Genomic DNA, 6840 nt, shown 5'->3' on the forward strand with positions numbered 1-6840 from the left:
CTGAGAAAACACCTTGGTCCCTAAGTTTCCCTAAAGAAAACAGTGCTGCTCTTCTAAATAAGCTATGAGAGAGGCAGGATTTTTAAAAGCTCTCAAGGCTTGTTGAATTCTTTACCCACTCCAGTCAACAGCGGCGCTCCGTTTCAGGGTTGAGGAAGCGAACACACGGCTATCTGAGAGCACTACCTGTTATCATGCTTTTAATGGCTAATGCCCCATGCCCAGACCAAAGATCAGTTACACCAAGCCTAGAAAAAACGTGGGAGGAAAAATAACAGCGTGGGCACAGGTGCCCGGCAGCATGGGCTAGGCACCCAGACCTTCGGAGGCGCATGGAGTGGGTGATGGCCCAGATCTGTGGCACTGAGGTTCAATGTGTGAGGCAAATGAGATGTGTGGAGGACAAGCACACAACAGCAGTCTTTTTTTTCAGTTCTGCTAGGTCCGTCCTTTTTGCTGCATGCAATATTTCATAGCTGTATAATCTAGATATCTTTAACATTTCTGCATGGCGGTTATAGAGAGGGGAGAGATCTAATATTAAGCTAAAAGCCTCAAACTGCATTCTTTCGTTTTGCTCTACCTTTCGTGTAAAACAACCCCCCAGATAGCTGTAACTTCGATACAAGTCTATTTATTTTGCTATTCCTTGTTACAGACCGAAATTCTGTGTCATAACACAATGCCTGAAGGGTGCATTTCTTACTGTAATGCTGAATGATGATGAAACTGCCGACAAATGGAATGGTAGTAATACATTTTAAAGCAGTGCATATGTGTAACATGGGGGAGGCAGCAGCTCCAAGGGAGCTGTAAAGACAGGTTGCACGGGGAGCTCCCCCCGAGCTTTCAAAACTGCCTTGTCAAAATTCAGCTGAGGCAGAAAGGCTGAGTTGTGATCAATATTTTTAGAAGGAAGAACTCCTGGGGAACTTGTATCAGCAGCCTCTCCTATTGAACCTGGCAGCAGGGAACAGAGACTGATTGCTGGCAAGGGAGGAATTATCCATGTGTAAACCGTCTCAGTGACAGACTGGGGTTCAAGGCTGATTTGCACTGGTTGGGGGTGTTGGAACTGGGGTCCTAGGCTTGGATTGCCCCTGGTCAGAAGAACTGAAGTAGTGCAGCAGAGAAACCTTTCAAAGTTCACATTCAGACTCCAAGAAGGAACAGGAGATGCATGGTTTGCTCCTGGTTCACTTCTGGAGTCATTGCTCTAAAAAATTGCTTGTATGCTAAGGATTAGACCCAGACTTTTCATAACCACAAGAGGACTAAGGTCAAATCCAATGAAATCAGCACTGAAAGGCAGGCAAGGCTGCATGACTCTGCCAGGCTGGAAGTCGACTCTTTGGTGCTTCAGTATCTTCCCAAGTGGTAAATGTGTATATTTTAAAAAATGGGAGTCCGAGGCACTGGCTAAGGGGGAAGTATGTTCTTAATTAAACAGCCAGTGGGGGCTGGGAGACATGTCTGTCCCTCATCCTCACAAGCCTCCCTGGAGCGCAGGATGGCCATGCTGTGAAGATGCCCACCCCAGCAAGCTGCAACACTGACAGATTCAGCAAGTGAAGCTGTGGCTCCCGAGACTCAATTCTGGCCTCCACTTGAAGGTTACAGTATGTTTTTCACTAAAGATTTTAAACATTTTATTTGAATTATACTAATCTTAAGAAAAATAAAATATATGGGGTATGCTCTAGCATGTTACCTTGAAAGAAGATCATCAAGCTTGCTGGATGAGAGTGGCTGCTCATCACTTGGAGTTTCCAAATCCAGCTGAGATTTTAGGCTGTAGTGTAGTCCTGAGTTATTCATGTTGCCATAGAAATAAATGGATCCATTTTCTCCCGTTCACTGTTCAAAGCTTCAGACTACACTGGCTACAGATATCTATCACCCCTCCACCTCATGAGCCCTGGCCATGGCCATCGGGTTGAGTTTCCAATCTTTCCTTCCCCCAGGACCTCCACATGCAGCAGAAACTTTTCTTTTCTTTTTTCTTTTTGATTGGCTTGCATTCAGCTCAAGCATTTTTGAAGCTCACAGCAAACATGCTTCAGCTCAACTTCCAACTGGAAGACAGTTACTCTGTTCAACTGCATCCACAGTTCGGCTGGCTGAAGCTGAATGTTTTCACTTTGCCTGCAGAATATGCTGTGAAAAGCCAGGCATCAGGAATCTCGGTGAGGCTGAGGTGTTTTGCTTCTCTTTGTCATTCTTCTTACGAGGAAGAAAAATCAATGCCTTTCAAATCAGTGCATTAAAAATCTCTCAAATGGGCTGTAATTACAGGCCCATCTGTTGTCAAATTGTTGAATTGCCAGCAGCAGAGATGCGTGAAGATCTTCCCAGTTGGTCATTAGTGAGCAGCTCTGGGTTACTCCCCACTGTGGTGATGCACTGACAGCCTGCTCTGCCTCTTGGAAGCCTTCTTGGAGGAGAAAGCATGGGCTAAGGGACTGGGTTTGATCATCATGGCCTTGACTGAGCTCAGCTATTTGCAACTTGGTTGGAAAAGAAAACTGCTTTTCTTTCCACGGCTTTCAAATCAGCTCTTCTCAATAGCCATGGAGCAAACTCATTCTTTCAGCCCTAGACCTGGTAGACAAACTGTCATTAAAGCCTTGATTTTTGCCCAGTCCTTCTAACAGAAATGTGTATCTTTACACAGAGCTTACTCCCCTCTGAATGAACCCACCTACTACTCTTTGCCGATACTGGAGTACAGTTTTCCCAGCACTGAACAAGAATCGCTAGCCTTAATATTTAAGTGGCAAAATTTCACATAGACCACTTTGTACCAGCAGCATCTTGTGTGTTTCAACTGATTTTTTTCTGGCATTGTAGTTTTTCAATGAGAAGGTCATTTTCCCTCAGGAGGACTTCATTGGATGGGATTCAGGTTTTTTAACCAACCTAAAAACCAGTGAGCCCTTTTTTTAACCACGCTAAAACCAGTGAGCCCTTCCTGCTGTTGGGACGTGCCTCAGTGGCAGGTATTCAAACTGCTTTTTGCTCCGTTCATTGGTGATAAAGGGTTTCGTAACCTGCCAGCATCTGGCTGGAGGGACACATCAGCGTCATGTGCCATCGTTCCCCACCATCCCTGTCCCTCCTCCTTCTCCTATCCTCTGTAGATCACTCCCCAGCAGCAGAAGTGGTACTGAGCAGACAGGAATGGCCCTGGAGCTCTGATTCTATAAGCTTTCTGCAGACCACAGTTTATAAAATATGAATAATTTATTAAAATAATTTTACCCAAATCCTGCTCTTCTCTATAGTCTTTAACTGGCACCCTGTAAGAATCTCTCACAGAGACTCAAGTGACATTTGAAGAGAATTTTGCCATCACACTGAAATGAAGTATTTCAGCTGCAAAGCAAATCCTTTCCAAAAAACTGCTGGATCTCATCAAAGGGATGAAACAGGAGAAACATTTGAGGTGGCCAATGGTTAACTGCAGAATATTTGTAGGAAGACATTTGTATGTGCACATTTTTTCCTGTATTAGAGCAGTGTACTTCTCTGTATTGTGTTTGGAATTGTTTGCATAGATTTTTTTTTTCTGATAGGCTGTAATAAAACATAATTAGATGCATTTTCATTTAATTAAAGTGCTTTGCTTTCAAAGAGACAATGCCTAAGCAGCATATTCTCTTCAGAACACGACTTTCTTCTGTTAACCTTGTGCTTGCATCTGTTAGGAGAAATGTGAGATGCTGTATTTTGAAACCCAGGTGATTTGCAGACCTGTCGCTCAGGTGAAGGTATTTCTCTGAATTATCACAATTTTCTGCATGATGCACCTGACCCTCAGGCAGCACTTCTATAAAAGGCTCTGTCACTCTACATCACATAGCTACCCCAAACCAGGGATATGACCATGCACAACATGCAGGGAGTCTGGGGCTGTCAGGAAAAGACTGATTTTTCTGTGAAAATTTCTTGTCTTCTATTACTGCAACAGTGACACTATTATTGTCAGTTAGTAGGAAGCATGTAACCATTTCCAGCTGTCTTCTAAGGATAGCTCACCATAATTCTTTGGGGTTTAGTTGTGCAAAATACTTGCCCTGTATAAATGTCTTCTTCCTCCCCAAGTATGTTGATGCTGCTGGGGTGCTCAGAAATTGAAATGGAGATGGCACTGGTGCTGGCACTGCCAGGAATGTGCTCTGTGGGCTGAGGACTGGAGTTGGTGGAATCCACAGGTTTCCCGTGGCCTCTGTGGGTGGCTTTTCATTGTACTGTGGTGACCAGGAAGCAAAGCAACGAGGTGAGTTACTTAATGATTCATTTTGTAGTTATTAATGTAAGCGGCAGCCAGCATCTCAAGCCTGCAAAGTTGTTTGGTTTTCTGCCAGATTCCTCATTATGCGCATGTAAACACAGGCAAATCATTTAATAGAACAGCCTTTATTAAATAAGGAGAGACGCTTTATTAAATAGAAAGCTCCTAAGCTCTAATGACAAATATTTACAAGCTTGGGGATTTGTTGCAGGATTAGAAGGGCTAATAAGGGCAACTTGGTAAAATCAAGTATTTGTTTGTTGTAAAAAATCAGTATTTATTTGCAGTAAAATACTGCATGGTTTAGGATTCCTATCCAGAAGGTGCTGCTCTCTCCAAGAAGGGTTGGAAGATGATCTTTGACTTACAAGTGCTCTCCAGTGAAAAGACACAGAGTGTAAAAGTAACAGCATTCCCTAGCATCTGATGTAACCGTAAACAAGTGTTTCCTTCATGTTATATTAAAATACCCCAAGCTGAATCCTAATATTTCTGGTGAACTAAACCAATTTTTTAGAAATTGAGTGAGAAAGACTTGTAAGATGTGAGTTGTTTCTATGCAGGCCTGGGAGGTTTTCACACACGCTGTACTACCTGCGACAGACAAATCCATGCCTCAGTCAGCTGTTTAGGGCATCACTCTCTGGGGAACAAGGCTATAAACTGCTTAAAACAAAACACAAGGCAAGGGTGGTTTTTTTATTTTTTACAGTGCTTAACCTGCTGTCAATACCAAATAGAAGTGACAATAAATATTTTTCCGAAGTATGGAAATAAGTAGTAAGAGAAGTTAGAGGTATTACAAAAGAATTTGTAAATGTAAAGAATCCTGCATCTTTTGTGCTGAGATTACGTCAAAGTTGCTTTGATTAGATTTAATCTGCAATGATGCACTGTGTGCACTGCTACCACAGGGAGACCTTAATGTGAGTTATCTCACAGAGCACAAGTGAGGAAAACAAACCAGATTTGTTAATGCTGACCAGTCCAGCGTGTCAATAAAGAGGTGGCCATGTGCTGGTGGAACTGGTCTCCTGCCTTAGGGACAAATAGTGCCTGTGAGGATCAGCCGATATTTTTTACTTTTGTCTCATCTTTGAAGCAAAGCTTAATCCTTCCCAGGAGAGGTGGGGTGAAAGATTGTAACCTGCAACCTTGACCATGTCAGCTCTGGATGTTAACGGTATGAGCTGGTACATGCCCTACAATACTGCTGGCAGGTACTGGTATCCACCTGCACACTCACACAGAGGGGATGTAAAGCATGAGGGCCACGTATGTACACACTCATTCAGATCTTATTCCTGTCCTGAAGCAGCATTGTAGGGTGAGGTAGGACACAATGGGATTTTCAGCTAGAAGGGCCCTACAAGGATCCTCTACTCCCACAGCCTGACTACTTCAGGGCTGACCAAAAGTTAAAGCCATTATCCAGATGCCTCTTAAACACTGACAGGCTTGGAGCACCGACCACCTCTCCAGGAAGCCTGTCCCAGTGTTTGACCACCCTCTTGGTAAAGAAATGCATCCAAATATCAAGTTTGAACCTCAGTTTTGGGTAGTCCTTGTGGATCTTTGGTCACAGAGGGCTGCCTGTGTCCCTTGCATCTGTATCTCTTGCTGGGGGCAGTCCTTCCCACACCTAGAACATCTGGAGCACAACACAATGGAGTTTGTGTGTTCTGCATATCTTCTTTTTCTTGGCCTCTACTGGCACTCTAGCTGTCTTTTAATGGAAATAATGTGCAGCCTTTGGTCCTGTTAGGAAATTATGTCTGCAGACAAATTCACTCCAATTTATTGCTTTGCTTTTAATGAGAAGCAGATGCAAAAAAATGAAATATTAAAAACAATCTCTATGCGCATGTGCCAATCTGTGGAACATAATAGCCTCATTATTAAATTCAACAGTCAAATTTGCTTCAGTACTGAAGTGAGCCAGTCTCATTAGCAGGCTCGCTATTGCGGATAAAGGGTTGCTTAACGGGTAGAATACATCTTCTTGGATTCTTCCAGGCACTTTGCACGTCTTGCTGTGTGAAGAACAAACATTATACAGATATTTTTATCAACTATGTCTTGCACTTAAAATATTTCAATTCACTCTTTTGAAATGCTTTATCAATACTTATTTCATTTCTGTCCCTGGGAAGTATTCTGCCCATTTTGCTGGCACACAGTGTTCTGCAGAGCCTTGACTGAGCTGGTAACAGCACTGAAAAAGCAGCACTGATACTTTTCCTTGCGTTACATAACAAAAGCCAGCTCTTTACCAAAAAAAGCTCTATTATAGTGACCAGAGGGTGTTACTTCAATGTTTGTAGCTCTTATGAGACTGGTTTTTTGAGACCAACATTTAGAAAACATTTTTTTTTACTTTTGATTTACTTCTCTATAGTCAAAATGTTTCCTTTCTGTTAAATTGGCAAGGCCTATTGATTTCTGGTGAGGTTTTGTTTTGACCCTTAAAACAAAACCTCGTTCCTGCAGCTCTAGTTGCACCTCTTGATTTTTCTGCTTCAGGAAAATGAAAGTGCTTTCATCAG

This window comes from Falco biarmicus, chromosome 4 (genome assembly GCF_023638135.1).
Source record: "Falco biarmicus isolate bFalBia1 chromosome 4, bFalBia1.pri, whole genome shotgun sequence".
Classification (NCBI taxonomy): Eukaryota; Metazoa; Chordata; class Aves; order Falconiformes; family Falconidae; genus Falco; species Falco biarmicus.